General features: G+C 44.4%; 1 protein-coding gene across 1 annotated transcript in view; it reads left to right on the top strand.

The window, feature by feature from the left end:
- BTBD11 (BTB (POZ) domain containing 11) overlaps window positions 1-22,426 on the top strand; it is a 520,423-nt gene that overhangs the window by 147,815 nt on the left and 350,182 nt on the right. The window lies entirely within an intron of this gene.

The following is a 22,426-nucleotide window of genomic DNA, read 5'->3' as shown; positions in this document are numbered from 1 at the left end:
AGCATTTGATAATGGAGGGTAAAGGAAAGAAGAGGAGGGTGTATAAGAGAAGCTAGCAGCAAAGTGAATGAAGGCGATATTTCCCACCAAAAGGGTGGAGTGAAAGGGAATGAAGTTTGCAGAAAAATGTCATGGATCTCATTTTACATAAGTTATCTTTAAGACTTTTTTTTTCCATGAAAGACGCTAGAAATATGGGGAGAGATCAGGGTTCAGATGGGTAATAAAGCTCTGAGTATTAATGAAGCTTTCTGTGAAGAAAATCGAGAGTGGTACTGTTGTTGCTAGATGCCATCAAGTTGAGTATGACTCATAGAAAACCTATGAACAAAATATCTGAACCTTGTTCTGTCTTGTGTCATCGTCACACTTTTTTTTTTTACATTTACTAGGGCTGGTTTATTTTTTTTTTATTTTCTACTAGTTTATTTATAAAATTTGAATACATTGTTTTCAAGAACAACTTTTTTCCATTTCCCTCACAACCCCCACCCATCAAGTTGTATAACTCCATGATTAATCCCCCCTTCCCCTGCACATCCTCATCCCTCTGCTTCCACCCACTCCCACCCCTCTCAGATCCTCATACTCATTCTACAATAATGGTTTTATACAATATTTATCCTGTGGGACTGAGTTAGTTCACTCAGCATAATGCTCTCCAGTCCCTCCCAAGTTAGGTAATAATTTACAGTTATTTCTCCTGTGTGCTGCATAGTATTCCACTGTGTGAATGTACCATCATTTCTCGATCCATTCATTTGTGGTTGGACATTTGGGCCGTTTCCATGTTCTTGCGATGGTGAATAATGCTGCTGTGAGCATTGGTGTGCAAATCTCTGTACCTCAGTTCTCATTTTCCAAGTAGTGGAATAGCTAGGCCATATGGAATTTCTATGCGTGAAACCTTCTAAAGTTTAAGTCTATCTGTGCTTAAAAAATTTTTTCCAACATGGTGAAAATAAAACCTACAGACTGGGAACAAACATTTGGTAATACCATCTCGGAAAAGAGTCTTATAACAAGAGTTTACAGAATACTTCTGGGCCTCCACAAGAAAAGACTGATAACCCAATTGCAAAATGGGCAGAAGATATGGAAAGACTTTTCGCAGAGGAAGATATTTAAAAGACAAACAGATACATGAAGAAATGCTCCAAATCACTGGCAGTAAGAGAGATACAAATAAAAACTACAATGAGGTACTATCTCACTCCAGCAGCAGTGGCAAAGTTTAACAGGACAGCAAGTAATAAATGTTGGAGAGTATGTGATGAGATAGGAACTCTTATACATTGTGGATGGGACTGTAAAATGGTAAAACCATTCTGGAAGCCTGTTTGTTCTTCTTCATACTTTCTGACACACAAAAACCCATTGCAACAGTCACCTTTTCAGTCTACCTAGTTGAGGGTTTTCCTCTCCTTCGCCAACCCTCCACTCTTCCCAACATCATATACATCTCCAAGGAGTAGCACCTCCTAGAAATATGTCCAAAGTATGTAAGGTGAAGCCTCATCATTCTTGCCTCCAAATAGTGCTCCAACTGCGCCCTCTCCAAAACTTATCTATTTGTTTTCTTGGCCATCCATGCAATATTCAGTGCTCTTCTCCAACACCACAGCTCAAAGGTATCAATCCTTTTTCTGTCATCCTTGTTTATTGTCCAGGTCTTGGATGCATAGCTAATAATCAGAAAGACCATGCCCTGAATCAGATGCACCTTAGTCCTCAAACTGACATCACTACTCCTCAATAATTTGGAAAGGTCCCTAAGTGCAGATTTTCCCATTGCAACGTGTCTCCTTATTTCCTGACTGCTCATATCAAGGGTGTTAATTGTGGATCCAAGCAAGATGAATAGAAGATTGTATTTTGTATTTACAATTATTTATTCATTGCAAATACTTTTTCTAAAAGATACAAAAGATTACTTTACACATGGATTTCACTTGATGGGCTGCATAGGAATCAGATTGATTACATTTGTGGAAGAAATCGTTGGAGAAACTCAATATTAGCAGTCAAAACTAGGGCAGCAGCAGTTTGTGGGTCAGATTATCATTTGAGATTACTCATATGCAAGTTCAAATTGAGGCCAAAGCAAATGAAAATAAGTCCACAGGAACCAAGATATGATCTTGAATCAATCCCATCGGAATTTGATGATCATCTTAAGAATAGGTTTGAGTCATTGAACACCACTGACAGAAGACCAGATGAGTTGTAGGATGATATCCAGGATATCATCCATGAAGAAAGCAAAAGGTTGTTACAAAAATAGAGGAGAAAGAATGGTACTATCCAGATATAACTGCTATTATTGCCATGTCACCACTTAAATGTAAATTCATTAAAATAAAGTCATATTAAAAATGTAGCTCCTTGGCTGCCCTGGCCACAGTTCAAGTGCTCAGGCAATAGCTGTGAGTGACTAGTGGCAGCTTTCTCAGACAGCACAGATGCAGACCATCCCCATGACTGCAGACAGCTCTGCTGGGCAGGGGTGCTGCTGGGGTAAGCTTTGGGAGACTAGGAACCAATGTTTCTTGGTCTAGCAGAAAAGAAGGAGTAGGCGAAAGGGATTGAGAAGAAAGATCCGGAAGTGTGAGAGGGAAGAACCAGGACCTCTTTGGGCATCATTTGACCTGCACAGACATCAGTTTGCTCTCTGCAAACATGAATAGCTACCATGTGGGAGTATTATGTAGATTAGGGGCCTCATATAGTCTGAGAGTCCCTTAAACATTGCCTGAAGGAATGCACGGTATTCAGTATGTGCTTGGTAAATGTTAGTGGGGCCTCTTCTCCCTTTCTGCTCCTTCAGAGCAAGCCCTGGCAGCCTGATGGGGCACCTTGCCCCGCTAGGCCTCAGTACTTCTGCCCATATGATTCTAATCCCTGAGTCCTAACCCTCTCTGATTTGATGATGGTTCAGCCAAGGGTCCTTTGGAACGGAGCAACCTTCTATCAAGTAGCCTCTGCTCTCCATATTCCTGCACTTTCTGGTCTTGTCCAGTGGGATGCATTTTAACAGCATTGGTGAGTGATGACATGATTTGTGATCTGAGCACCATCTAGTTTTGCTCAGTCCAGGAATCCTGGGGAGTGTGTTGAGGGCCCCGTGGCCCGTGGCCCTGGTCATGTAGGTAGAGCTGCTTTGAGCTGGGAGTGGTTTTTGTTTGTTTTTTTTTTCCCCCTTACTCCCGGGATGCCAGAGCTTCAGCAAGTCTGACTCATCCTGAGAGATGAGCAAACTCAGTATCATTTGGGAATTGTGGTTCTCATTACATCAACTGCCAACGTTTATAGGATGGCCTTCTATTACTCTGTTTTATTGCTACTATCGACAGCAGGCATTTATGGAGCGCTTAATGGATGTTGGACAGTGTGCTAGCTCTCTGTATACAACCCTTCATCTTATTCCAGCGATAAACCAATATACACCCCTCATCTTATTCCAATGATAGAGCAGTAAGGTACAGGTAATATAGTTCTCTGTTTTGTCCTTGAGGATGCTGAGTTTTGGCAAGTTCAAGGCCACACAGCTGATGGCCTGGGCCAGACTCAGATGCCCAGCCTACACCCTTACCGTGGGGTCTTGCATGTCCGTGCAGAACACGTGAATCTGACGAGGCTGAAAGGGACAGTGGAGGGAAACCATTAGTGCTCGATGGCTTCCAGGCGATAATGCCGTCAGAACACAGAGAGGTGAGAAGTTTGGGCCCGGCCCATTGTTACCATTGCTTTATTTTGCACATGAGAAAACAGAGGCTCTTAGAGAGATGATGGGCTGTGTCAGGTATGACTCACCAGAAAGATGAAGACATGGCCTCCCTTGACCACCCAGGCAGGTGGAGAGCTGAGTGTCTGTCTAGGGGGTCCCCTGCTCAATCAGGAGGTCCTTGGTAGGGGGTCGAGGTGACAGGCTAGTCAGAAACTCTGGCATTAGGACACCTCTGAATTAAGGAAACCTTGACACGATGCCTACAAACAGCAGGGTTAAGTCCAGCAGGGATTGTGAGGATAGGGCAGCACAGGGAAGGGTTTCACTGTGTTGTGGGGTTGCTGTGAGGCAGAGGCAGCTCGACAGCATCTAGGAACAACACTCTCAATTGGACACCCCCACCTTCCACTCTGCCCATCTAGTGCCCGAATTATCTAAGTAGGTGGCCCCCAACTCATGGGCGTGTCAGGAATCACCTGGGGGAACCTGTTAAAACTCTCAGGTCCCCGCGGCCGACCCCGGAGCTCTGAATGCCAGCTGTCTGAGCTTGCAGCTGGGAAATGGTGCTGGTTTAAAGTCCTCAATGGCTTCTGATGTGCGTGGAAATACAGAAGCTGCTGCCCCAGAACAGCCTTCCCCGTGTGAGTTCCACAGACTCCCAGCTCAATTCCATGGGGACATTTTGGTGGTTGTTAGGTGCCATCGCATACGACTTATAGTGACGCCAGGAACAGCTGACCTGAACCCTGCCCTATCCTGTGCCATGCTTCCCCTCACCATCTCTGACACACTAGAGCCCTTGCTGAAGTCACTGTGTCAGACTGTCTCATTGAGGGGCTTCCTCTCCTTCACTGACCCTCCATCTTTCCAGGCATGGTGCCCCTCTCCAATGAATAGCCTCACCTTCGCTACTTGTTCAAAGTATGAAAGATGAAGCTACGTCAACTTTGCCTCCAAGGAGCACTCTTGGCTGCACTTTTCCCAAGACATATCTGTTGAGTGTGTCAGAAAGTCCTCCAGGCAAGTAAAGTTGGAAACTGTTGAGTTGGGTTTATAATTCTCAACTCTGATGGCACGTTAGAATCACCTGGCACACTTTAAAATAATCCTGGTGCCCAGGCTACACTGTTGTGGGCACGATAGTGTATGAGCAGATCCCAGGCACAGGTTTTTATTTTATTTTATTTTCGTTTTATATTTTATTTTTTTGCTGCTCAACAACTTTTAATAGAAATTTTTGCTTTTGGGTAGACTATACAGAGGAAAACATACACCACTCCAATCATTTCTACATAGACTGTTGTTCAGTACTCTTGCGTACGTGCTTCAAGTTGTGCAGCTAGGCTCATTCTCCTATGCCAGTGACAGAGAACTGTATTTTTCTTTGCTGTGTAATTAATTTTTTTTAATTTTTATTAATTTTAATGAACATTTACAGAGATTTTGGATTTCCACTCATTCTTTGTTTCACTCAGGCACAGGTATTTTGTCCAGCTTCCTGAGGTGATTCCAGGCTGTGACCAGCTTGAAAACCCCTTGTTTAAATAATCAGAGACACAGTGTACATTGTGAATCTCCAGAAAAGATGAATAACTATCTCCTTACTATGGATTATTATGCTGTATACCGTTGTGTCAGAACCTACCCACAGCTGACCCTCCAGTGGGTTTTCAGAAGCAGTAAATCCCATGGGAGGAGATTGCCTGTGTTTCTTCCTCGGAGCAGCTGGTGGAGTCAAACAGCAGCATAGCTCCTTACCACTCGGCCACCAGAGTATTGATTAGGGATGTACAAGAAAAAGGAAGGGATGGTTAGGAAAGGAAGCGTGTGATAAATACGGAGAGAGTGTGTGTTGGTTAAAAAAAGAAGAGGGGCTCCGTGATGGGATATTTGGAGGTCAGTGCAATTCATGAACTTAAATGCGCAGGAGTTTTTGTTATTCTGATCTGAGCAATAGGGATCATTTGATGATTGGTAATTGTTCTCGTACCTTTTAGATGCTACCGTAATTCTGTGCTCATGAAAACAATGTCACATGCATTGTCTGAATTTGGGGCCCCTAACATTGTATGTTGTTGTTGTTGTTGTTGTGCCGTCGAATTATTTGCGACTCATAGCGACCCTATGTACAACAGCCCTAAACCGTGCTCTATCCCGTGCCAATCTCATTGCCTCTGGCACACCCACACCCATCCCGATTACCCCAGTCACTGAATCAATCCACCTCATAGAGGGTCTTCCCCTCCTGTGCTGTCCCTCTACTCTGCCCAGCATGATGTCCCTCTCCAAAGACCTGTCTCTCCTTACAACATGTCCAAAGTATGTCAGGCGAAGCCCCAGAATCCTTGCCTCCAAGGAGCAGCCTGGTTTAACCCTCTCTAGGATGAATCTGTTTGTTTTCTTGGCAGTCCATGGTACATTCAGTACTCTTCTCTACTGAGAGAGATGTTTCCAAAAAAATAGCAACCAGCTCCTTTTATTCCTGTGCTTAAAACTTGGCAGAAGCTCACTGTCACACTTTCAACGAACAAAAATCCTGCTCCCTCAATTTTCCCAAGTCTACACTCAAGCCCATTGCCAGTGAGTTGAATTGACCCTGACTCATAGTGACTCCCCAGTGGGTTTCTGAGCCCGTCAGTCTTTTATGGAAGGAGACTCCTCATCTTTCTCCCATGCAGCAGCTGATGGATTCGAACCAGCAGCCTTTTAATGAGCAGCCTAACACATAATACCTTTACGCCAGAGCCTTTTGCTGTTGGATGCTACCAAGTAGGAACTGGCCCGTAGCTGGCCCTCCAGTGGGTTTTCTGAGGCAGTAAATCACACAGGAAGAGACTGTCCATCCTTCTTTAAATATACACTTTGTTGTTGTTGTGTACCACTGAATAAGAACTGACCCTCCTGTGGGTTTTCAGAGGCAGTTAATCACATGAGAGGATCTCCTATGGAGCAGCTGGTGGATTTGAACATGGCCTTTGCGATTGCCGAGCAGCTACTTACACGAGACCACCAGAGCTCTCTGTAAGCCCTGGTGTACACTAATGATGTCTAAGCTTGATTTTTTTTTCATTAATGCACTGTCAGCTAAAAAAAAAATCAGCATTATCAACACCACCAGGGAGCTCTAGTAGTAAGAAGCCACCCTGCAATCCCAAAGGCACATGGTTCAAATCCACTAGCCGCTTTGTGGGAGAAGGCTAGGCATTCTCCTCCCTTGTGATTTCTTGCCTCTAAAAACCCACTGGAAGGGTCAGCTATGGGTCAGTTCCTACTCAGCAGCACACACACCCCACCCCCACCAGTCAGTTTGACTCCATATGTGTTAATGCAGAACTGAGCTCTGTGGGATTCTTAATGGCTACTTTTTTAACAGTCGATTGCCAGACCTTTCTTCACATGCACCTCTGGGTAGACTTAAAATTCCAGCTTTTCATTTCACACCCTAACCCTTTGTCCTTTCCCAGGATTCCCCAAACCAGTTGATTTTGGTTGATTTTGACACACGGTAACCCCATCTGCACTGGCAATAATATAGCAAAATTAGTCAACGCTTTCTTTTTCTTACAATGTTTGTGGCTTCACACCAGTCTGGTGGGTTCTGAGTCATAAAGACCCGACATGGTGGGCTTGGACTGTTCTGTTGGGCTCCAAGGTCTATCTTTTGGAAGGATAAAGCATCTTCCCCCCCCCCCCCACCCCCGACAGAGCAGGTGGTGGGCTCAAACCAGCAACCTTTCAGTTAGCGAACAATTGCTTAACTACTGTGTTGCTGTGGCCCCTTTTTATGTGCTTAGCTTTAATAATAGCTATACAGGGAGAAGTTTTAATCATTCCTCCTGCAGTGCAAGCCATGATCATGTGCACCTGTTTGGGGTGCCTGAGTCACCTGGTCTTTGCCTTTCCAGGGAGCCTCAGTGCACCTGACACCCGCTTCCCTGGATGCTGTACTGTCGCCACCACTCGCTTTTTGCCTGAACATACATACTCATATGGTCTTTGCTGTTACACACACACACACACACACACACACACACACACACACACACACACCCCTCCTCCTGTTGTTTGCCTGGCTGGCTTCTTGTCACTCAGGTCTTTAATTTTAAAGCCACCTCACTCAAGAGGCTTTCTGTGACCACTCCATCTAAAGCAACAATCCAGCCAGTCTCTCTGAATGGTACTTATCACCACTGGGTGTTTTTCTTGTTTGTTGCCTGCCTGCCTCCCTCAGAGGAGCGATGCCGGCTACTGCAGAAGAGCTCAGCAACTCCTTGTTGGACGAACACCCAGGCTGAGACGCTGAGGAGTTATAAACATTTGTCTGAGCCATACTGTCAATAAATAGTGAAGCTTAGGATTCTAATTCCACCTGCATGACCCCAAGTTCAGGGTTCTTTGCATCCCACCAAGCTGCCTCTTGTCCTTTGGAAGCCAACCGAGAGCACTTTGAATCTAGACTCTTGACAGCCCAAGTCTGAAATCTGTTATGATGCCAGATGACGATGGAGTTTGAAAAGGGTGAAAAAAAACACAAAACAAAAAACAAAAAGACTGGCGTTTTACGCTCTGTTTCCCAGCCAGCCAGTAATGGGAGGCTGGAAAAATCCTGGTGTCTGAAATAATTCAGGCAGTCCCAGCTGCAAATTGAAAAAGTCTGTGGGCAGGAACCGCAGTAGGTGTACACAGCCCAGAGAAATGCTTGCCCATGTGTCAGAGCAGAAGCCAGAATTCGAGGAAAAGGTACAAGGCAGACAAGCTGGATGTCTTAGGGGGGAAAATCCTCTATGTTCCTTTCTGTTTCTCATGCAGTGTTGCAGGGGGACACTACACTCCAAAAAAGAGGGAAAGAAGTCTTAATGTCCATTTCCAAGTCTTCCTTTCTTCACCCCCAAGAGTGTATTGAGCACAGCCTGGAGCTAGACTCTTAGTGTTATTTCTCTTAATGTGCCCTGGAAACCCATCAGCTGTTCTCCTGCATTGGTCTCTTCTTCTGCCCTGAAGGTATTTATTCACACTCACTCCCTGAGACGTGGGGAAGGACGTAGAAAGGAAGAGGAGTCAGCAGAGAAGAAGATCCCTAGGACCTTGGGATTTTTTTTTCCAGTTGTTGCAAAAATATAAGTAACATAGAATTTGACACTTACCACACATACAGTTCAAGAAATCTAGTCACATCAGTCACGTCATCTATCACCAATATCCATGGCTGAATTTTCCAATTCTGTAATTAGTGTCAATTTAGAGGCCTAGTTAGGTCAATTGATTAAGAAAGTCACTATCTTGCATTATTGTTGTTTGGTGCCATTGAGTCGAGTATGACCCATCGTGACCCTATGAACAACAGATGTGAACCCTGTTCTATCCCGTACCATCTTAACACTTCTTGACTAAGAGTCCATTGCAGAAGTCATTGTGTCAGTCTACCTGGTTGAGGGTCTCCCTCTCTCTCGCAGACCCTCCATCTTTTCAACCATGATGTCCTTCTCCAAGGAATAGCCTCTACTAGCAACATGCCTGAAAAATGTGAGATTAAGCTTGGTAATCTTTGCCTTCAAGGAACACTCTGGCTGCACTTTCTCCAAGAAGTACCTGTTTGTTTTTCAACAGTCCATGGGATGTTCTGTACTATTCTCCAGCACCACAGCTCAAAGGCATCAATTCTTCTGTCATCCTTATTCATTGTCCAGTTCTCAGATTCATGGCAAGGGATTAGAAAGACCATGGCCTGAATCAGACACACCTTAGTCCTCAAACTGACATCATTGCTCCCCAATAATTTGGAGAAATCCCTGACTGTAGAGTTTCCCAGTGCAGTATGTGTCCTGAGTGTTGATTGTGGATCCAAGTAAGATGAAGTCATCAACAGTTTCAGTCTTTTCTCCATCTCTCATGAGCATCTTGCATCAAAATCTTGATTTTCTAAATGAAACCCTTGCCCTATGAACAGTAGTTCTTAATATCTGTCTCATTATCTTCTTTGCAGCCTCTTTTTGCAAGATCTGCTATCCCTTTGAATTAGTTATCTAGTGGTGCTATAATGGAAATCCTACACGATCAGTTAGAAATATATTCTTTCATGATTTAAAAGGAATAAAGTCTAAATCCATGGTGCCAGCTCCAGGAGAAGACCTTCTCCCTCTGTTAGACGTAGAGCAAGGTTTTTGGAATCAACATTCCCCTGGGTCAAGGAGTTTCTTAGCGCAGGGACCCTGAGTTCCCACTCAGCTCTTCTTTCTTGGTTATGGGAAGTTTCTCTTATCCTTGTTTGTTTGTGTAATCTCTCTCTTTTTCTATTTTCAAAGATACTGACCCAAGATACAATTCTACCTCATTAGCATGCTGTTGTTGGTATTGTTAGGTAACGTTGAGTTGGCTCTGGCTCACAGTGACCCTGAAAACATTGCCTATTCCTGTACCAGCCTCACAATCTCTGCTCGGCTTAAACCCATTGTTGAAGTCACTATGTCAGCTCATCTTGAGAGTCAGCTTCTTTTTTGCCTCTTCTTCTACTTCGTTAAAGTCATAAAGCGTAGGGTTTAAAATGTGTAGGATAATTACATCAGAGCTCAGAATAGAAGATGAGTACATAATCCTGAGAATCACAGCCTAGCCATGATGACATGTATCTAGGAAGACACTATTTCATTTCCTAACACATTCTCTCTCCTTTCCATGGAGCACGAAGATCCTAATGAACAGGCAATAGTATGAGTGTCAGGTCTGACACCTGAAGACAAATTAGAATTTTTTTTTTAGCCCACCTCACTCTTCCTTTTCCACAGCCTGTGACTGACACAACTGGGTGCTATCCTCTAAAATGAATTTTCCTCCCTCACTCATATCTTGACCCATGGATGCATCCATTCATGCATTCGTGGTTGAAAGCACATCCATGGAAGCCAACCAGTCCTGCCTCAGCCGCCAACTAACTTTGTGACTTCATGCCAGATATTTGAGCTCTCTGAGCCCCAGTGTCCTCAGCTGTCCAATGCAGCGGCCTCCACTCTGCAAGCATAAGGGACATGCATGGGTACTTTTACAGTGTTCAGGTACAGCTCATGCTCCTTGAGGCAGTATTCTTATTCTTAAATGTGCATCACATGCTAAGGCATTATTCTTGGTTCTTGGGACAAGCTGAGAGACCCAGGCCCCTCTTGAGATGGTCTGCAGAAGCTGTCTTTACTTACTATGAGCTGTTGTATGAATGTCCAGCTATCTTGCGGAAGTGTAGAATGACTTACAGTTCCACCAGTGGGGACAAGTTAAGGACAAAGTTCTAAAAAATTCCCCAGCTCATTCCATGACATCTTGGGTTGTAGTTCTTTTTGCTTCACTGGCAAGATAGTGCCCTTGCTTGAGGTGGCTTGTCAAGGCAGAGGAAAGCATGTGTTCTAGCCTGGCATCTTATCCTCACCCTACCCTGGCTCTGGTGGTACAAGTAGTTTAACAGAAAGGCCAGCAGTTCAAACCCACCAGCTGCTCCAAAAGAGGAATACTGCTTCTGTAAAACATTTCCAGCCTTGGAAACTCCATGAAGCGGTTCCATTCTGTCCTCTAGGGTCACTACGAGGCGGAATTGCCTTGATGGCCTTAGGTGATCCTGGAGCACCATTCCAGCCTCCGCTGTCTTTTCTCAGTATTTAGAGTTGGTGACAACACATCTTATCCACCATACGGTGAGTGTCTATGGATGATGGGGCCGTGAACATTTGGAGAGCAGCAGGTTGTGGTAGTTTAGAAACAGGCAGCTGAGTATGGAGCTAGCCTGGCGGGAGTTGGCGAGTGCCTGTCCCTGTCTGCAGGTCCCTGATGTGGACATTGGGAAAGAGTCCAACCTCCCTGAGTCTGCAGTAGACAGAAATTGATAGGTCCGTTTAGAGCAGTAGCTTTCCAACATTTTGAATGTAAGTAGATCTGCTTTAAGATCTTTGTTGTCATGTGCCATCAAGTCACGTACATCTCACAGCTGCCCTGTGAGCAACAGATCTGAACATAGTTCTATCCTGCTCCATCTTCATCCTCTGACACACTTGAGCCCACTGCTGAAGTCACTGTGTCAATCCACTTGGTTCGTGGTCTTCCTCTCCTTCACCTTTCCAAGCAGAATGTCCCTTTCCAGGGAATCACCTCTTCTAAAGCATGTGAAAAGAAGCTTCGTCATCCTTGCCTCCTGGGAGAACTCTGACAGCACTTTCTCCAAGACATATTTGTTCTTTTGGAAGTCCATGAAATATTCCGTAGTCTTCTTCAAGACCACAAGTCAAAAGCATCAATTCTTCTTGTCATCTTTATCCATTCTCCAGCTCTCAGACGCATAGCAGGTGATTGGAAAGACCATGGCTTGAATGAGGGGCACCTTAGACTTCAAAGTGACATCGTTGTTCCTCTGTAATTTGGAGAAGTCCCTGGCTCCCCTTAGAATTCCTTTTTGTGTAACTCTGATGTCCCTCAGAGCTCCTTGTCCTCAGTCGCCCCACCCTTTGTGACCACCAAGGGCTTCCCTGTGGTTTTTTGCGAGTGTCCACACTGGTGTCCTCATACTCTGCCTTACCTGCACTCCTGAGTTTACGGGGACCTTCCTCACTATCCAGCAGTTCTGCTGGTGTGGTATATGTTGGGCTGCTAACCCGAAGGTCAGCAGTTTGACCCTATTAGCCACCCAGACGGAGAACGATGAGGCCACGATCCACAGCCCCAGTCCTCAGTGGAGGGTCATCATGACACTTAGGTGGTTTGGTGGTAGTAGGCTTAGGAGTTCCTCAATGTCAACAGTCAGAATTTTCCACAAGACAACAATTTTTGTGGACTTTATTGAAGATGTCAGGGGACCCTGATGAGAGTCACGTCTTCATCCACATTGGGCTGACACTTATCAAGTGCCTCACCTCAGCTCCCTCTGAACATTCCCTTCCAACTGCATTGTAATCCAAAGGAATGCTGTTCGAATCTACTAGCTGTTCCACAGGAGAAGGATGGACAGTCTCTTCCTGTGCTATTTACTGCCTCTGAAAACCTGTTGGAGCGTCAACTATGAATCACTGCTGACTTGACAGCATACAACAACAACAATAACATCTCTTCCTTATCTCAGCATTTCGCCATCCCTCCTCTCAATACTCCACCCGTCTACCATCATGTCAGCTCCTAACCTATGAGGATCTATGCCCAGGGATGAAGCTCGTCCTCTGATTGGTTACAGAGCGGACCATTTATGATTCACAGCGTTTTCATTGGCTGATTTTCAGAAGTATGTCATCAGATTGTTCTTCGTAGTCCATTTAGTTTGGACGCTCAGCTCACATCTGTTGAGCATTGTAGCAACACACAAACCTTCAGTGGCAGAAGGGGATGGCTATGCCTGAGGTTCATTGGCTGAGAATTGAACCCAGATCTCTCACATGGGAGGCAAGAATGCTACAACTGAGCCACACATGAAGTTGTCTCTGTGCATGGATCCTGGTCCTTTAGGATGTGAACTCTGTGGAAACAGGATGCTGAGATTTTACCATTGTTGGAGCTTTAGTGTCTTCCCTCGTCAAATAGTTGAGGAACACATTGCATTTGTCTTTCCTTCAAGAATCAGCTCAAGTGTCACCTCTTCCTTGATGCATTTGCATTTCACTTATGATCTTACCGTCTTCTGAGCCCCAGCACTAACCCTAGTCTGGAGAAGAGTAGTAGGCAGATATTGACAAGCACAAACCCCCTTGGCACCTTTGATCTACACAGTGGGGCTGAGCCCAATGCAGGTGTTAGCTCCTCAAGGAACTTCGCAGTCACAATTACCCATCACACAGTAGAACCCCACTCTGACTCACTAAGTTGCTTATTTTCTGTTTTCCAAGAGACAGTGGAGCCCAAAGGAAAGACAGGGGTCTGTTTTTCATCTTGGACTCACTCTTAAGTGGGTGAATAAAACTGGCCATGCTATTTTTTTTTTCCCCTTCTCTGCATTTTTGGAGTTGTCAGAGTTGCGCATGGACAATGCCTACAAAGCGAGTACAGGGACCCTTTCTTAGGTTCCTCAGTCTCCCCAGCCCGAGCTGCTTCCCTGTGCAGCTCAGGTAGCAGATGATCTGAGAATTTAATACTGCTCAAGGGAGCAGGTCACAGGAATTTCATTAAAAAGCAAAACCAGCTTGAATATTTGCTCTGAGAGAACAATTCGAGGGCTGGATGAGCAGGCCTGCCGGATTGCACAGCCCCTGGGGCCCCAGTTCATAGCAGAGTCCGGGTGACTGTTCCCCCCTCCCCGGGGGCTGTGCAAGTGTAACAACCTGGGGCCCCGGTTCCTAGCAAAGTCCGGGTGACTGGTTGCCCTTCCCCGGGGGCTGTGCAGGTGTAACAGGGAAAAGGAGGGACATCTTTCCTGTCACCTTCCCCCTCTCCTCCCAGCTTTCCTGGTACTGACCTGCTCGATCTCCATCCAAGGTGATCAAGACAAGTGGAACCACCAGTGGACCACCTAGAATAAAACCAGACTCTTTCATGGCCTCATAGGGAGCTCTGATGGCCTAGTGGGTAAGGAGTTGTGCTGGCAACCCAAAGACAGGCAGTTTGTTGTAAGATGAGCAGACTCCTGCTTTTTGCAACCTCTAGAAATTCACTGGGGGGTCAGCTACAAGTCAGTTCCAACTCAACAGCACATAACAACATAACATGGCCTAACAGGTTGTCGGTGACCTAGCCCCCACCTGTCTCTTTAGGCCTTTCCAATATTAGTCTTCCTCTGTGCTCTGCTGCTGTTATTGTTAGGTGCTGCTGAGTCAATGTGACACAGTTAGAATGACCTCATAGAGCTTTCTAGGCTGTAATCTTCATAGAGAGCTCTGGTGGCCTAGTGGCAAGAAACTGTGCTGCAATCCTGAAGGCACGCGGTTCAAGGCCACCAGCTGCTCTGTGGGAGAAGGATGAGCAATCTCCTTCCGTGCAATTAACTGCCTCTGAAAACCCACCAGAGGGTCAGCTATGGGTCAGTTCCAACTATATGGTACACAATAACAACAACAACAACAAACAATCTTTATAGAAGCAAATCCAAAGGTCTTTCCCCCAGTCACCCAGTGGATTTGAACCACTAACCTTTTGCTTAGCTGAACACTAACCACTGAGGTCTTTGAACTTTTGTCTTCCCAACATATTGAATTGATTCCTGTTTCAAGGCCATTGACAACTTGCCATTTCCTCTGCTTGGATTAATCTGCTCCCAGATATTCACATGACCACCCCACCTTGCTTATTCATGGTTCAGCTGAAATGCTCCCTCCTCTGAGAGTATTACCTGGACCATCTGATCTCTGTCCCACCCCCACCCACCACTGTCTATCACCTCATCACCCTCAGCTTCTAATTACTTCTGTAGTCTTCACCTGTAATAAAACACCACCTTGTTCTTATGAGAGTTGAATGAATTCATATACATGCATACTTAGTCAAGGGTCTAGCACAGAAGAGCATAAGGAACTAGGAATATCATTGCTAATGTCAGGTGAATCGCAGCTGAATGCAGAGAACACCCGTGCTTAAATGATTGTGCAAAGGCATTTGGCTGTGTGAATCGTAACAAGTGTGGATAGCTTTGTGAAGAATGATAATTAAATTGTATTTAAGTGTGCTCATGCAGAACCTGTCAGTAGACCACTGTTCAAACAGAGTGAAGGCAATCTTGTTTAAAATGTGTTGTTCAAAATCTTTTCACCATGTTTACCTGGGCTATATGCTGAGCAAATAATCCAAGAAGCTGGATTATAAGAACATGGCATCAGAATTAGAGGAAGATTCTTAACAACCTTCTAATTGTGGATGACATAATCTTGGTTGCTGAAAATGAAGAGGACCCCAAGCACTGATGAAGATCAAAGGCTTGCATAAAATATCATCCAGTATGGATTATACTTCAGCATAAGGAATGAAACCCTTACAACTGGATCTATAAGCAAGGTCATGACTAATAAACAGTGACACACATACCCAATAAATGTTAATTGTTTCAGTAATTCAGAGTTGCCAACCAAGACTTGAGGCTTGCAAGGAAGATTTTTTCCCCCCAGACATTATGCAAGATTTGAGTATTAAAAGAAGGATCTAGAATTAGATGAGGAATTGGAAGATGGGCACCCTGAGCAGTAAAGGTAAGATATATCACTGTGAGCTAAGAGGACCTAGGAGGAATGGCATAAATATTAATAAAATGTAATGTTTGAGCAGGGAGTTCTGTGGTACTGTGGTTAACTAGAAGATGAGTGGTTCGAACCCAGCAGTCATTCCACTGGAGAATGAGGCAGTCAACTTCTGTAAAGATTTGTTAGTCTTGGAAACCCTATGGAGCCTGACTTGTAGGGCCGCTGTGTATGGGAATTGAGTTGATGGCCTTGGGTTTGTTTTGTAAGGTTTGGAGGGTGAGGGGAAGGTGAGAGTGGATGAGTCATAGGAAACATTGAGTGACCTTGTTCATGGAGAAGAGCCAGTGGAGCGTTTCCAATGGGGAACTGTAGTTGGACTTCTATATTAAAATTATTACCACTTATAACAGATTCAAGATGACAGTCACTATTATCCTATTGGGAGAGAATTTTTATTTTTATTTCCCATGTTGTTTTCATCTCTTGATTTCCTGGCTGCTGGTACCAAGAGTGTTGACTGTGGAGCCAAGCAAACTAACGTTGTTAACTATCTCAGTTTCTCCACCATCCATACTGAGACTGCCAGTTGGCTCAGTGAAGAATCTTTGTTTTCTTGATATTGAGCTTCAGTACATATTGAAGGCTGAAGTCCTTGACCCTCTGCAGCAAGCACTTCAAGGCCTTCTCAGTTTCAGCAAACAGGGTTGTGTCATCTGGATAATGTAGGTTGTTGATGACTCTTCCACCAATCCTGATGCCACATTCCTCTTCATACAGTCCAGCCTCATGGGTGATCTGTTCTGCATACAGATTTGAAAACGTATGGAGACAAAATACATCCCTGGCAGACCCCCTTCCCAATTTTGAACCATGCAATTTCTCTTTGCTCTGTTCTGAACACTGCCTCTTGGTCCAAGTATAGATTTCATATGTGCGCAATCAAATGTTCTGGGATTCCCATTCTTCTCAGAGTCAGCCACAGCTTATTGTGATCCACACAGTCAAAAGCCTTAGCATAGTCAGTGAAGCACAGATAGACATTCTTCTGGTACTCTCTGCTTTCTGCCAAGATTCATCTAACATTAGCTATAATATCCCTAGTACCACGCCCTCTCTAAATCCAGTTTGCATATCTGGCAGTTCTCTGTTGATATGTTGCACCTCTCTCCAGAGTACTGAAGAGCAAAGTCAGGCTGGAGACTAAGGTGTGCCTGATCCAGGCCATAGTCTTCACAATTGCGTGCTATGCACAGTGACTATGGATGACAGAAAGAGAATTAATGCCTTTGAGCTGTGGTGCTGGAGAACAGTGTTGAGTATACCATGGACTGCTTGGAGAATAAACAGGTTTGTCCTGGAGAGGGTGAAGCTGGGATACTCCTTGAAGGCAAGGATTCTAAAGCTTCGTCTGACATACTTTGGGCATGTTGCAAGGAGGGACCAGTCCTTGGAAAGGGACATCATGTTTGGGAGAATGGAGGGACAGTTTAGGAAAGGAAGACCTTCGATGAGATCAATTCAGTGATTGGGGTAGTGGGAGTAGGTGTGTCAGAGACAATGAGGTTGGCACAGGATAGAGGAGGTTTTTAGAGCTCTTGTTCATAGGATCACTATGAGTCTCAAGTGACTTGACGGCCCATAAAAACAACATGTTGTTTTGTTTTTTTAAATAAAATTTTATGCTGGTTTGCTTACAAAGTTTGTGTACATTGTTTTTCACACCGTATCTTTCCCATTTCCTTTACCCATCCCTCCCTCTACCCTTCAAACTGTGTGACCCTATGATTAACCCCCGCCCATCCTCACGGTTCCACTCCTACCCTCCTTCCTTGGATCCTCATACCCATTTTACTAATTTTCTATGATAATGGTCCTATACAGTATTGGGAAATAGTCCTGAAGAGACTCTAGTTTAAAATCCACCGGTGGTTTTCAAGTGATGTCCTTCTTGATCTTTCAACTGTGTCAACGTTTGACCACACAACCACTATTAAACATTCCTCGCTCCTTGGCTTTCTCGGATGGGAACATTACTCCTTCTTCTGGGCAGAAGAACCATGTGCTGGGAAGAGCTTCAACTTTGAGCCAGTGATGAAATCATGGCCTCATCTCTGTCTCCATTGTGTGACCTCAAGCAAGGTGCCTGGCCTTCAGAAAGCTCCTCTGTGCACTGGTAATAAAAGAGCTGCGCAGAAATGGACATGTTGAAGTACGTGTTTAGCACATCTTCTCCCGTTTCTTCTCTCTTTTCCTGCCCCCCTGAATGCAAGCGTTCTCCAAGGGACTCAGTGCTGTTCAGAAGATCCGTGCCTTGCTTCATAGCCCTTCTTGCCTCTTCTACCCACCTTCTAAGCTGTCGTAAAAGAAAAGAGTGATTTCAAAGACCCTTCCCTCATTGAAGTCCATGAAAGGGTTACCATCAAGGTTTACTCTGAACCTTTAAGGTCTTTTTTGGGCTTTTTTCTTGATGGAAAAACTCAATATGCTGAGTCTATTGAGAAAATTTTGCCTTCCAGAAAAGATTTAAGAGTAGGCAAGAAGCACAGTCCTACTGAGAGGCTTTTTAATTAGCCTCGCCTATGGATTGATTTTCTTTTCTTGCTTAAACTTAACATCTCCGTAGTCTTGGAGAAACTGGCCAATTGTATAAGCATAGGTAGATTATAAAGGAGAGATTTATTGCCCAAGAAAGGAGGGAAAGGGATTTCCTTTTAAATACCCAGAGCACTGGGACTTCTGTGCTGGAACATTCTACCGCAGAGGGAACAGCAAGTGCTGGCCAGATAATACATTGATGCCAGAAGAGAGTAATCCCTCTGCACCTCTTTAATGAGGAGAAGGGGAATCAGCTTAGACTGTCTCAGAATTTAAGGCAAAGAGAGAGAGACTGAAAAGTTCTTCTGTTAAGAGAAACTAAAAAGCGCTGAAATGACTCAGACAAAAAGAACTGCAAATTGCAGGCCAGCACAGAAGTCATCCAGGTAGACCATCTCAAATGATCCCCCTGGTTAACAGTGATTCGCTTTCATTTCTCCTCTGGAGCTCCAGCCTTCAGAAAGAACATCAAGACTGCTCAGTTGAGGGGGAGAAGTGGCTCTGGGGCTGAAGGTAAATGAACAGATAGTGAAAACCATTGATCTTCTCATCCAGTCATTTCATTTAACAAATGGTAACATTGATGGCCCAGAACCTGTGGCTGTCAAATCAATTCCAGTGCATAGGGACTGTATAGGACAGAGGAACACTGTCCCCATAGGGTTTCTGAGATGGTAATACTTACAAAAGGACGTAGCCCCTTCATTCTCTGTGGACCTTTTGCTTTGTAAACAAGTGCCTAACTATGGCACCACCAGAACCCTTTTGATAGACTCGATAATATTGTTAGGTGCCATTGAGTCAATTCCAACTCACTGTGACTCCCTGGAAAGAAGGAGGAAACACTGCTGGGTCCTACTCCATCCTCACAATTGCTGCTGGGTTTGAGCTCATTGTTGCAGTTGCTGTCGAACCATCTTCTTGTGAGTTTCCCTCTCTTTTGCTTGTTGTTGTTGTCCTATGTTGTTGAGTGTACTGCATCTTGTAGCCACCCTAATAGAGCTGAATCCTGATCTATCCCGCGCCAGTCTTACTATTTCCCACACACCTGCCCCCCATTACCCCAGTTACTGTATCAATCCATCTCATCCAGGGGCTTCCTTTCCTGCGCTGTCCCTCTACCCTTCTGAGCATGATGTCCTTCTCCAGGTGCTGGTCCCTCCTGGCCACGTGTCCAAAGTATGTGAGATGGAGCTTCAAAATCCCTGCCTCCAAGGAGCAGCTTGGTTTCACCTTCTCTAGGACAGACGTGTTTGTTATCTTGGCGGTCCACAGTATGTTCAGCATTCTTCTCTAGTACCACAGCCCTCTGTCTTATTAAGCATGATTGTACTAGTCTCTCCTGATAGCATGACCTAAGCACATGAGATTAAATCTCATAATATTCATATCTAAGAAGCATTTTGACTATTTCTTCCAAAACAGATATATCTGTTCCTCTGGAGATCTGTAGTATTTTCAGTCTTCTTCACTGACACCCTAATTTAAATGAGCCAACCCTTCTTCAATCTTCCATCTTCACTGTTCAGCTTTCAAGTACACAAGGGGCATATTCATTCAGTCGTTCAAGGTTGTTTGCTATATGTTAAGTATTTACTCAAGCGCCTAACAAATCCTTAAAGAGCATTTACAACTGTTTTTCATTGAAGGCACTGAGCCATAGGGTCTCTATGAGTTAGCAGTTGATTTGATGGCACTTGGCTACTGCAGTGAGTGAGACAAAGTCCCTTTTCTGTAAAATTTACACTCTAGTTAAAGGAGACAGGCAAAATGCAGATGAAAAACTATGTAATAGAATGTTGAAAGTAGAGAATGCTACAGAGAAATGTAAAGTAAGGCTGGGAAGTAGAAAATTATGCAGGGACTGCTTTAGATCAGACAGTCAAGAGAGGTCTCTAAGGAGGTTGAAATACCAGTGAGTAGAGGTGACCAGGAAAATATTGGTGACAAGGTGTTCCAGACAGAAGGAGCAGGTCCAAGGGTGAACATGTTCCTACACAAGCTAAAACCATCCAGGGCCAAGTGAACAAGGAAGAGAGTGATGTGGAATGGATCAGAGAGGCAGCAGGTTCATATGTGCATGGCTGTACAGGTATGGAAAAACCTTTGGATTTTATTGTGAGTGTTGTTGTTGGTATTGTTATGAGCTATCGAGTTGCCTGCAACTCATAGCAACCCTATGTACAACAGTCCTAAACCCTGCTCAATCCTGTGCAAAGCTTATTGTATCTGACACAGCTACCCCCATTACCTCAGTCACAGAATCAATCCATCTCATCAAGGGTCTTTTTCCCTTGCGCTGTCCCTCCACCCTCCCAAGCATGATGTCCCTCTCCAAGGACTGATACCGCCTTGCACCATGTCCAAAGTATGTCAGATGAAGCTTCAGAATCCTTGCCTCCAAGGAGCAGGCTGGCTCCACCTTCTCCAGGATGAACCTGCTTGTTCTCCTAGCTGTTCATGGTATATTCAATACTCTTCTTCAGCACCACAGCTCGAAGACATTAATTTTCCTTCTATCATCCCTAGTCATTGTCCAGCTCTCTGATGCATAGCAAGTAATTGCAAAGACTATGGCCTGGATCAGGCACACTGTAGTCTCCAGACTTATATCATTGCTCTTCAGGACTTTGGAGAGGTCTTTGACAGCAGACGTCCCAATGAAATTTGTCTTTTAATTTACTGGCTGCTAGTACTAGGAGTGTTGATTGTGGAGCCAAGCAAACTAAAGCTGTTAACAATCTCAATCTCTTCACTGTCTATCATGATGCTGCCAATTGGCCCAGTGGTGAGAATCTTTGTTTTCTTGATGTTGAGCTTCAATCCATATTGAAGGCTGCAGTCCTTGACCTTCTGCAACAAGTGCTTCAGATTCTCCTCTGTTTCATCAAGCAGGGTTGTGTCATCTGCATAATGCAGATCCTGATGCCACATTTCTCCCCATAGAGCCCAGCCTCCTGGATAATCTGTTCTACATATAGATTGAAAGGTATGGAGAAAGGGCACATCCCTGGTGCACACCCTTCCCAATTTTGAATCATGAAGTGTTTCCTTGCTCTGTTTTGACGACTGGTCCAAGTATGAGTGTAATGGGAGCCAATTATGAGTGATGAGCTTAGAATAGGCTGGGTCTATTGTTATTTGCTGTCCAGTTGGCTTCTGACCACCCCATGCACAACAGAACCAAATCTTTCCTGGTCCTGTACATCTTCATTGTCGGTATGTTCAAGTTCATTGCTGCAGCCACTGTGTATTTTTAGTACAACCTAGAGCCCTTACCTTCCAGCACAGTATCAAACAATCCTTGGAGATGGACATCATGCTTGAAATGGTGGTGGGACAGCACAAGAGAGAAAGACCCTGGAAAAGACAGATTGACTCAGTGACTGGGGGTAAGGAGAGCAAGTGTGTCAGAGTCGATGAAATTTGGCTCTGGATAGAGCATGGTTCAGAGCTGTTGTACATAGGTTTGCTATGAGTTGGAGCTGACTCAATGATATATAACAACAACAACAACAGGGTTTTTATTGGTTAACTTTTGGAACTCATCAACAACATACATTATGTACATGATACAGCCTGCTTGCAGAAAGTGAAGACTTGAAGCAATTACTGAAGAAGATCAAAGGCTAGAACCTTCGAGAAGGCTTACACCTCAGCCAAAAGGCCTCGCAAGTGCACCAGTAGACAATATCATGATCAATGAAGAAAAATTGAAGTTGTCAACAAATTCGTTTTAGTTAGATTTATAATCAACTTTCATAGTAGCAGTGGTCAACAAATCAAACCACACATTACAATGGACAAGTCTGCTGTCAAGGCCCTCATTAAAGTGCTAAAGGGCAAAGATGTCAGGTTAAAGAACAAGATGCACCTTACTCAAACCTAAGTATTTTTTAGTTGTTTCATGTACATGTAAAAGTTGAGTAATGAATAAGGAAGACCAAAGAAGATCCGCATAAAGATTTAACAAATCTGTCTT

The sequence above is a fragment of the Elephantulus edwardii genome, unplaced genomic scaffold, assembly GCF_000299155.1.
Source record: "Elephantulus edwardii isolate Elephantulus edwardi_28Jun2011 unplaced genomic scaffold, EleEdw1.0 scaffold00211, whole genome shotgun sequence".
Lineage (NCBI taxonomy): Eukaryota > Metazoa > Chordata > Mammalia > Macroscelidea > Macroscelididae > Elephantulus > Elephantulus edwardii.
Note: the sequence above shows the minus strand (reverse complement) of the source record. Positions and strands in the feature narration are given on the sequence as shown.